General features: G+C 62.9%; 1 long non-coding RNA gene across 1 annotated transcript in view; it reads left to right on the forward strand.

Annotated features, from left to right (window-relative positions):
- Window positions 1-9625, forward strand: part of LOC116653979 — a 21091-nt gene extending 11466 nt beyond the window's left edge. Inside the window, exons 2-3 of the long non-coding RNA XR_004308699.1 lie at window positions 6923-6951; window positions 9602-9625. This is a non-coding gene — a long non-coding RNA (uncharacterized LOC116653979). The remainder of the gene's footprint in view (window positions 1-6922; window positions 6952-9601) is intronic.
- The last annotated feature ends 1744 nt before the right edge of the window (window positions 9626-11369 follow it).

The raw sequence follows: 11369 nt of genomic DNA on the forward strand, positions 1-11369 counted from the left end.
TCCCCTCTGCAGCAGCGGATAGGATTTCCCACAGTCTCACCACAAATGACACGGGATCCTCTGAAAACTTCGAGGAGCAAGCACCGATCGCACCGCAGCGCCCGGGATCCCTCTGCAGGGGCGGCATCCCCAGTCTCACCCCGCCATGCACGGGATCCCTCTCTGAAAACTGCGAGTGGCAAAAGCGATCGCACCGCACGCACAGGGGTCCCTCTCTGAGGCGAGGGGCATCCACAGTCTCACCCACATGCACGGCGATCCCTCTGAAACTTCGGGCAAAGCCGATCTCACGCACGCCGCCTGTCCCCTTGGCAGGCCGGAGGGCATCCCAGTCTCACCCACATGCACGGGATCCCTCTTGAAACTTCCGAGGGGCAAGCCCGATCGAACCGCAGCGCACGGGGTCCCCTCTGCAAGCAGTGAGGGGCATCCCCGTCTCACCCACATGCACGGGATCCCTCTTGAAAACTGCAGAGGGCAAAGCCCGGATCGCACCGCAGCGACGGGCGTTCCCCTCTGCAGCGTCGAGGGGCATCTCCGTCTCCCCACATGCACGGGATCCTCTGAAAACTTCGAGAGGCAAAGCCCGAATCGCACGCACGCGGGGTCCCCTCTGCAGCCGCGGAGGGGCATCCCCCAGTCTCACCCCAATTTGCACGGGGGATCCCTCTGAAAACTTCGGGCAAAAGGCCGATGCGCACCGCACGACGGGGTCCCCTCTGGGCAGCCGGAGGGCATCCCCCAGTCTCACCACATGCACGATCCCTCTGAAAATTCGAGCGGCAAAGCCCCGATTCGCACGCACGCACGGGTTCCCGCTTGCAGCCGGAGGGCTCCCCAGCTCTCACCCCACATGCACGGGATTCCTCTGAAAACTTCGAGGCAAGCCGATGCCACGCACGGCACGGGGTCCTTCTGCAGGCGGGGAGGGCATCCAGTCTCACCCACATGCACGGGAATCCTCTGAAAATTCGAGGGCAAAGCCGAATCGCACGCACGCACGGGGTCCCCTCTTGCAGGCGGGAGGGCTCCCCAGTCTTCACCCACCATGCCGGGCATCCCTCTGAAAAACGTTCGAGAGGGCACAGCACCGATCGCACGCACGCACGGGGTCCCTCTGCAGACGGAGGGCATCCCCAGTCTCACCACAATGCAAAGGGATTCCCTCTGAAACTTGAGGCGCAAAGGCCGATTCGACACGCGTACGCACGGGTCCCTTCTGCGGCGGAGGGCTCCCCCAGTTCGCTCACCCACATGACGGGGGAATTCCTCTGAAAACTTCGAGGGCAAAGGCCGATCGACGGCAAAACGACGGGGTCCTCTGCAGGCGGAGGGATCCCAGTCTCCACCCCATGCACGGGATTCCCTCTTATTGAAACTTCGAGGGCAAAGCCCGATCGCACCGCACGCACGGGGTCCCCTCTGCAAGGCGGAGGGCATCCCGTTTCCTCACCCACATGCACGGGATCCCTCTGAAAACTTCAGAGGCAAAGCCCGGATCGCCACCGCACGCACGGGGCTCCCCTCTGCAGGCGGAGGGCATCCCAGTTCTCACACCACATGACCGGGATCCTCTGAAAAACTTCGAGGGCAAAGCCCGATGCGCACCGCCGCACGGGTCCCCTCTGCAGCGGAGGGCTATCCCCAAGTCTCACCACGATGCACGGGATTCCCTCTGAAAACTTTCGAGGGCAAAGCACACGATCCGCACGCACGCACGGTCCCCTCTGCAGGCGGAGGGGCATCCCCAGTCTTCACCCACCTCGCACGAGGATCTCCCTCTGAAACTTCAGGTGGCAAAGCCCGATCGCACCGCACGCACGGGGTCCCTCTGCAGCGGAGGGCATCCCCGTCTCACCCACATGACGGGGATCCTCTTAGAAACTTCGCAGGCAAAGGCCATCGCCCGCACGCACGGGGGTCCCCTCTGCAGCCGGAGGGCATCCCCAGTCTCACACATGCACCGGGTCTCTGAAACTTCGAGGCAGAGCCGATCGGCACGCAACGACGGGTCCCCTCTTGCAGGCGGAGGGCATCCCGTTTACCACATGCCCGGGATCCCTTCTGAAAACTTCGAGGCAAAGCCGATCGCCCGCACGCCGGGTCCCCTCTTGCAGGCGGAGGGCATCCCCAGTCTCAACCCAATGCACGGGATCTTCCTCTGGAAAACTTCCGAGGGCAATCCGATCGGCACCGCACGCACGGGGTCCCTCTGTCAGCCGGAGGGCATCCAGTTCCCACATGACACGGGATTCCCTCTGAAACTTCAGAGGGGCAAGCCGATCGCACCGCACGCAACGGGTCCTTGCAGGCGGAGGGGCATCCCAGTCTCACCCACATGACGGGATGCTCTGAAAACTCGAGGGCAAAGCCGCTGCACGCACGCACGGGGTCCCCTCTGCGGCGGAGGGCATCCCCGTCACTCACCAACATGCACGGGCTCCCTCTGAAAACTTCGAGGGCCAAGCCCGATCGCACCGCACGACGGGGTCCATTCTGCAGGCGGAGGGCTCCCCAGTCGCACCCACATGCACGTCGGATCCGTCTTGAAAACTTCGAGGGCAAGCCCGATTCGCACCGCTACGCACGGGGTCCCCTGCTTGCAGGCGGAGGCATCCCCAGTCTCACCACATGCACGGGATCCCTCTGACAAACTTCGCGGGAAAGGCCGATCGCACCGACGGCACGGGGTCCCCTCTGCAGCGGAGGGCATCCCCGTCTACCCACATGCACGGGGATCCTCTGGAAAACGTCAGAGCGGCAAAGCCGATCGCACCGCAGACGGGGTTCCCCTCTGCAGGCGGAGCGGCATCCCAGTCTTCACCCATTTTGCCGGGCATCCCTCTGAAAACTTCAGGGTCAAACCGATCGCACCGCACGCACGGGGGTCCCTCTGCAAGCCGGAGTGGCATCCCAGTCTCACCCACCATGCACGGATCCCTCGTGAACTTCGAGGGGCAAGCCGATCGGCACCCGCACGCACGGAGGTCCCTCTGCAGCCGCGAGGAGCTCCCACAGTCTCACCACTGCACGGGTCCTTCTGAAACTTCCGAGGGGCAAAGCCCGGATCGCACCGCCCACGGGGTTCCCTCTGCAGCCGGAGGGCATCCCAGTCTCACCCACGATGCACGGGATCCTCTGAAACTTCGAGGGGCAAGCCGATCGCACCGCCGCACGGGGTCCCTCTGCAGCCGGAGGGCATCCAGGGTCTCCCACCCACCATGCGGGATCCCTTCGGTTGAAAACTTCAGAGGGCAAAGCCCCGATCGCCCGCACGCACAGGGCGGGGCCCTCTGCAAAGCCGGGGGCATCAAGTTCTCCCCACATTGCACGGATCGCCTCTTGAAAAACTTCGAGGGGCAAGCCCGATCGCAACCGCACGCAGGGGCTCCTCTGGCGCGGAGGGATCCCGTCTCACCACATGCACGCGGAATCCTCTGAAAAACTTCGAGGGCAAAGCCCGCGATCGCACGCACGCACGGGGTTCCTCTGCAGCGGAGGGCATCCCCAGTCTCACCACTGCACGGGATCCCTCTTGAAAACTTCGGAGGGCAAAGCCGATCGCACGCAGCCGGGGTTCCCCGCTGCAGCCGCGAGGGCATCCCCAGGTATCACCACATGCGGGATCCCTCTGGAAAAACTTCGAGGCAAGCCGATGCGCACCGCACGCAACGGGGTCCCCCTCTGCAGGCGGAGGGCATCCCAGGTCTCCCAATGTGCCTGGGATTCCTCTGAAAACTCGGGGCAAAGCCCCCCGATCCGCACCGCAACGCACGGGTTCCCCCTGCAGGCGGGGGATCCCCAGTCTCTACCACATGCACGGGATCCCTCTGCAAACTTTTTCGCGGGCAAAGCACCGATCCGCACGCCGACGGGTTCCCCTCTGCAGGCGGAGGGCATCCCCAGTCTCACCACTTGCCGGGTCCCTCTGAAACTTCAGAGGGCAAAGCCCGATCGGGGGCACCGCACGCACGGGGGTCCACTCTGCAGCGGGAGGGCATCCCCGTCTCACCCACTATGCAACGGATTCCTCTAAACTTCGAGGTGCAAGCCGATCGCACCGCACGCACGGAGGTCCCTCTGGCATGGCGGGAGGGCTCCCAGTTCTCACACATGCACTGGGATCCCTCTTGAAACCTTCGAGGGCAAAGCCGTGCACGCACGCACGGTCCCCTCTGCAGGCGGGGGCTCCCAGTCTCACCACGAATGGCCGGTCCCTCTGAACTTGAGGGCAAAGCCCGATCGCACCCAACGGACGGGGTCCCTCTGCAGCCGGAGGGCTCCCCAGTCTCACCAGATGCACGGGGAATCCCTCTGGAAACTTCATGGAGCGGCAAGCCCCGATCGCACCGCACGACGGGGTCCTCTGCGAGAGAACAGAAAAAAAAAAGAGCTGAAAAAAAAAAAAACATATCAACACAACAAAAGAATACATCACACAACAAAACAAATAAGACACGGAGAATCCCTCTGAAAATTCGAGGGCCAAGCCGATCGCCCGCAGGCACGGGTCCCCTCTTCAGCCGGGAGGGCATCCCCAGTCTTGTCACCACATGCACGGAATCCTCTTGGTGAAAATTCTGAGGGCAAAGCCGATCGCACCTCACGCACGGGGTCCCCTCTGCAGCCGTGAGGGCATCCCCAGTTCACCACATGCACACGGGATCCCTCTGAAACTTCGAGGGCAAAAGCCCGATCGGCACCGCACGCGCACGGGGTCCTCCTGCAGCGGGGGGCTCCCCAAAGTCTCACCCACATTGCACGGGGATCCTCTTGAAATATCGAGGCAAAGCCCGATGCCCGCACGACGGGGTCCCCTCTGCAGGCGGAGGGCATTCCCAGTCTCACCACATGCACGGGATCTCTGAAACTTCAGGGCAAAGCCCGATCGCACCGCACGCACGGGTCCCTTGGCCAGCCGATGAGGGCCATCCCAGTCTCACCCACATGCACGGGATCCTCGAAATTCGAGGAGCAAAGCCCGATCGCAGCACGCACCTGGGGTCCCCTTGAGCCGGATCGGGAATCCCAGGTCTCACCACATGACGGTTCCCTCTGAAAACTTCGGGCAAAGCCCCAGATCGCACCGCACGCACGGGTCCCCTTGCAGGCGGGGGCATCCCCAAGTTACCACTGGCACGGGATCCCTCTGAAAACTTCGAGGGCAAGCCCGATCGCACCGCACGCACGCGGTTCCTCTGCAGGCGGAGGGCATTCCCAGTCTCACCCACATGCCGGATCCTCTTGAAAACTTCGGAGGGCAAGCGCATTCCGCACCGCACGCACGGGGTCCTCTGCAGGCGGAGGGCATCCCCGTACTCCACCCACATGCACGGGATCTCTGAACTTCGAGTGGCAAAGGCCGGATCGCACCGCAGCACGGGGTTCCCTCTGCAGGACGGAGGGCATCCAGTCTTCACCCACTGCACGGGATCGCCTCTTTGAAAAGCTTCGAGGTCAAGGCCCGATCGCACCGCCTTACGCACGGGGTCCCTCTTGCAGGCGGAGGGCATTACCCCAGTCTACCCATGCACGGGATCCCTCTGAAAACTTCGAGGGCAAAGCCGCCTGATCGCACCGCCACGGCACGGGGTGCCCTCTGCGGCGGAGGGATTCCCCAGGGTTCTTCACCCACATGCAACGGATCCCCTCTCGAAACTTCGAGGGCAAAGCCCGATCGCACCGCACGCACGGGTCCCTCTGCAGGGCGGAGGGCATCCCCAGTCTCACCAACAGTGTGAGCTGGTGGATCGCCTGCTTGTAGGAAGACTTGAGGGCAAAGTGGGCGGGGAGCCGTGGATTCTGCAGACGGCAACGCACGGGGTCCCTCTGCAGAGCGGGAGGGGCATCCCACAGTCTCACCACATGACACGGGATCCCTCTGAAAACTTCGAGGGCAAAGGGCCCGATCCGCACCGCACGACGGGTTCCCTCTGCAGGCGGAGGGCGCCCCAGTCAAATGATACCCACATGCACGGGGTCCACTCTGAAACTTCGAGGGCAACGCCGATGCCCGCCGCACTGGGGTTTCCCCTCTTGCAGGCGGAGGGCATCCCAGTCTCACCCACTTGCACGGGATCCTCTTGAAAACTTTTCGAGGGCAAAGCCCGATCGCCACGCACGGCACGGGGGTCCATCTGCAGCCGGAGGGCCTTCCCCCAGTTCTCACCCACATGCACGGAATCCTCTGAAACTTCGAGGGCAAAAAGCCCGCATCGCCACGCACGCCCGGGGTCCCTCTTGCAGGCGGAGGCATCCCCAGTCTCACCCACTGCCGGGATCCTCTAAAACTTCGAGGCAAAGCCGATCGCACCGCACGCACAGGGGTCCTTGCAGGGGGCTCCCCAGTTCACCCACATGCACGGGGATCCTCTTTGAAATTCGAGGGCAAAGCGGGCGATCGCACCGGCGCCGCCAGGGGGTCCCTTCTGCGCGGAGGGCATCCGTCTCACCCACTGCACGGGATCCTCGAAAAACTTTCGAGGGCAAAAGGGCCGACGCACCGCAGCACGGGGTCCCCCTCTGGCAGGCGGAGGATCCAGTTCTCACCCACATGCACGGGATCCCTCTGAAAACTTCGAGGGCAAAGCCCGATTCGCACCGCACGCACGGGGTCCCCTCTGGCAGCCGGAGGGTGCATCCCAGTTCTCACCACGATCGCACGCGGTCCCTCTGACAAACCTTCGAGAGCAAAGCCCAGATCGCACCGTCCACGCACGGGGTCCCCTCCTGCAGGCGGAGGGCTCCCAGTCTCCACCACATGCACGGGAGCCCTCTGAAAACTTCGGAGGGGCAAAGCACCGATCGGCCCGCACGCACTGGAGGTCCCTCTGCAGCCGGGAGGGCATGCCCAGGATCTCACCCCATGACGGGATCCCTCTGAAAAACTTCGAGGACAGCCGGATCGCCCGCACGCACGGAGGTCCCCTCTGCAGGCGGAGGGCATCCCCAGTCTCACACATGCACGGGATTCCCTCTGAAATTTACCGAGGCAAAGCCCGATCGCTACGCACGCACGGCGGTGTCCCCTCTGCAGCCGGAGGGCATACCCCAGTCTCCAAATGCACGGGGACCCTCTTGTAACACTTCGGGACAGCCCGATCGGCCCGCACGCACGGGGTCCCCTCCTGCAGCGCGGAGGGCATCCCCGTTCCCACATGCACAGGGATCTTCTGAAAACTTCCGAGGCAAGCCCGATCGCACGCACGCAGCGGGGTCCCCTTCTGCAGAGCAGGAGGGCATCCCCAGTCTTCACCACATGCACGGATCCCTGAAACTTCGGGGCCAATAGCCCGGATCGACCGCAGCACGGGGTCCCCCTCTGCAGCGCGGAGGGCATCCCCGTCTCCCCACATGCACGGAGATGCCCTCTGGAAAACTTCGAGGGCAAGCCGATGGCACCGCACGCACGGGTCCCCTCTGCTAGGCGGAGGGCATCCACCACAGTCTTCACCACATGCAGGGGATCCTCTGAACTTCGGAGGGCAAGCGATCGCACCGCACGCACCGGGGTTCCACTCTGCAGCGGAGGGCATTCCCAGGCTCACACATAGCACGGGATCCCTCTGAAACTTCGTGGCAAAGGGCCGATCGCACGCAACGCACGGGGTCCCTCTGAGGCGACGAGGCATTCCCAGTCTCACCACATGCCCGGGATACCTCTGAAACTTCGAGGGCAAAGCACGATCGACCGCCGCACGGGTCGCCTCTGCAGGCGGAGGGGCATCCCAGTCTCACCACATGCACGGGATCCCTCTGAAAACTTCGAGGGCAAAGCACGATCGCACCGGCACGCACGGCGGTCCCTATAAAGAAAGGCGAGAGAGGCATCCCACAGTTCACCACATGCACGGGTCCTCTGAAACTGCGAGGGCAAGCCGATCGCACCCACGCCGGGGTCCCTCTGCAGGCGGGGCGGCTCCCCCGTCTCACCCACATGCACGGATCCTCTGAAAACTTCGAGGCAACAGCCCAGATCGACCGCACGCACGGCGCGGTCCCTCTGCAGGCCGAGGGCGATCCCCAGTCTACCCACCAGGACGAGAAGCGGAAGAAGGACGAAAAGGAATGACGCGTAGAGAAGAGAGGATACGAGCTAGCGCAAAAGCTCCTGTGTGTGACAGATGACGGAGATCCCTCTTTTGACAAACTTCAGAGGGCAAAGGCCCGATTCGCACCGCACGCACGGGTGGTCCCTCTGCAAGCGGAGGGCAATCCCCAGTCTCACCCACATTGCACGGGATCCGTCTTGAAAACTATCGAGGGCAAAGCACCGATCGCACGCACGCACGGGGTCCCTCTAGCAGGCGGAGGGCATACCCAGTCTCACCACATGCACGTTCCCTCTGAAAACTTCGCAGGGCAAAGCCGATCGCGACCGGCACGCACGGGGTCCCTCTGAGCCGGAGGGCATCCCGCCAGTCTCACCCACACTGCCGGGATCCCTTCTGAAAATTCGAGGGGCAAAGCCCGATCGCACCGCACGGCACTGGGGTCCCCTCTGCAGCGGAGGGCATCCCAGTCACCCACATCGCCACGGGATCCCTCTTGAAAACTTCGAGGGCAAAGCCCGGATCGCACCGCACGCCGGGGTACCTCTGCAGCGAGAGGGCATCCCAGTCTCAACCCAATGCACGGGATCCTCTGAAAACTTCGAGGGCAAAAGCCGATTCGCACGCACGCACGGAGGTCCCTCTGCAGCCGGAGGGGCATCCCCAGTCTCACACCACATGCGGGATCCTCTGAAAACTTCGAGGGCAAAGGCCCGTCGCACGCACGCCGGGTCCCCTCTGAGTCCGGAGGGATCGTCCTCAGTCTCACCCACGATGCACGGATCCTCTGAAACTTCTGGAGAGGCCAAACCGTCGCACCGCACGCAGGGGTCCCTCATGCAGGCGGAAGGGCATCCCGGTTCTCACCACATTGCACGGAGATCCCTCTGAAAACTTCGAGGGCAAAAGCCGATCGCACCGCCCGCACGGGGTTCCCTCTGCAGGGGGGGCTCCCCAGTCTGCACCACTTTGCACAGGCTCCTCTGAAATTCGAGGGCAAAGGCCTCCGATCGACCGCACGCACGGGGCCCCTTCCTGCAGGCGGAGGGCATCCCCAGTCTCACACATGCCACGGGATCCTCTGAAACTTCGATGGGCAAAAGCCCATCGCACCGCACGCAGGGTTCCTCTTGCAGCGGAGGGCATCAGTCTCCACCACAGGTGCACGGATCTTCCCTCTGGAAAACTTCGCAGGGCAAAGCACGTCGCACCGCACGCCGGGGGTCCTCTTGCAGCGGAGCGGCATCCCCAGTCTCCCACATATGCACGGATCCTCTCGAAAACTTCGGAGGCAAGCCGGATTCGCACCGCACGCACGGTCCCTCGGCAGGCGGAGGGCATACCCGTCCAAGTTTTCCACCACGATGCACGGATCCCTTCTGAAACTTTGAGGGCAAAGCCGATCGCACCGCCGCACGGCAGTCCTCTGCAGGCGGAGGGCTTCCCCTCTTCACCCACATGCACGAGGATCCTCTTGAAAACTTCGCAGGGAAGCCGATCGCACACGCGACGCACACGGGGTATCCCTCTGCAGCCGGAGGGCATCCCAGGTCTCACCCACATGCACGGGATCCTCTGAAAACTTCGAGGGCAAGCCCGATCGCACCGCACAGCACGGGTCCCTCTGCGGCGGAAGGGCATCCCCAGTCTCACTCCCACATCGCACGGGATCCGCTGCGTAGGAAACACCTTCGCGTGGGGGTGTGGTGGTGCAGGTGCGGGTCCCGGTAGTGGTGGGCACGCACGGGGTTCCCATTCTTGGCAGGCGGAGGCATCCCCAGTCTCACCTCACATGCAACGGGATCCTCTTGAAAACTTCGAGGGCAAAGCCCGATCGACACCGCACGCACGGGGGTCCCCTTCTGCAGGCGGAGGGCATCCCCAGTCTCCACCCACTTGACGTGGGATCGCTCTGAAAATTCGAGGGGCAAGCCGATGCACCGCACGCACGGGGTCCCCTCTGCGCAGAGCGGAGGATCCTTCAGTCTCACCACATGCACGGGATCCCTCTGAAAACTTCGAGGGCAAAGGCCGATCGGCCACCGCCACGCACGGGGGGCCCCTCTGCCAGCGGGGGCATTCACCAGTCTCACCCACATTGCACGGGATTCCCTCTTGAAAACTTCGAGCGGCAAGGCCGATCGCACCGCACGCACGGGGTTCCCCTCTGCAGCGAGCAGAGGAATCCCCGTCTCACCCCATGCAGGGATCCCTCTGAAAAATTCTTGAGGGCCAAAGCACGATTCGCACCGCACGCACGCGGGTCCCCTGCGGCAGCGCGGAGGGACATCCCAGTCTACACCACATCGCACGGGATCACCTCTGAAAAACTTCGAGGGCAAAGCCCGATCGCCATCCGCACGCACGGCGTCCTCTGCAGGCGAGAGGGCATCCCCAGTCTCACCCACAATGCACGGGATCCCTCTGAAAACTTCGAGGGCAAGCCGATCGCACGCACGGCCGGGCTCCCTCTGCAGGGCGGAGGGCACTCCCGTCTCACCCAAGAATTGCACGGGATCCCTCTGAACTTCGAGGGGCAAAGCACAGCCGGATCGCACCGCACGCGGGAGGTCCCTATCACAGCGGAGGGCATCCCAGGGAGTGAGCACCCCACTTCCCCACCGCCTCTTCTTTTTTTCTTTTGCAGGTACCACTGTTTTAAGATTCTCGCGTTGCTGTTTTCCTTCAATGGCTTCCTTTTTATGAACTTGTTTATGAAAGACCAACCATTACAAAGCTGCGGCCCTATCTTCAGTTACTTCTGGAAATACACAACTTTCTGTTCATCTGAGTTATATTGCTCCTCTATTGACCATGGATGCCAGGTCTGGAGGTGGGATTGCACTGGTGGTGGGTACCCATTCCGGCTCAGAAATTCTGTGCACTCCCAACGGCAGCCCACGCCAAGGCAGCATTCCATTCTTCCATGCCTCAGATTCGTCCGGTACATCGTGGAACAAAATGCTGCATGTTTCTGAGAAGCACCCACCGAGGGAACAGAGAGTGGAGGGTGTTGGAAGGGGAGGAGGAGAAGCGAGAGAGAGGGAGAGGAGAGGAGAGGGAGAGAGAAGAAGGAGAGGAGAGTAGAGGAAGGAGGGAGAGGAGGAGCAGAGAAGGATGAGGAGGGGGAGGGGAGAGGAGAGGAGAGGAGAGGAGAGGAGAGGAGAGGAGAGGAGAGGAGAGGCTTGGAGGGGAGGGGAGGGGAGGAGAGTACAGTGGAGCAGCCAAGGCAAACAAGGAAGGAATCTGGAAGCTGAGAATCATAGAGGCAGGCAAGAAGTAATGGCCTTGCCAGCAAGGGCTTCAAATCCCCTGTAC

This window comes from Coturnix japonica, chromosome 1, assembly GCF_001577835.2.
Source record: "Coturnix japonica isolate 7356 chromosome 1, Coturnix japonica 2.1, whole genome shotgun sequence".
Lineage (NCBI taxonomy): Eukaryota > Metazoa > Chordata > Aves > Galliformes > Phasianidae > Coturnix > Coturnix japonica.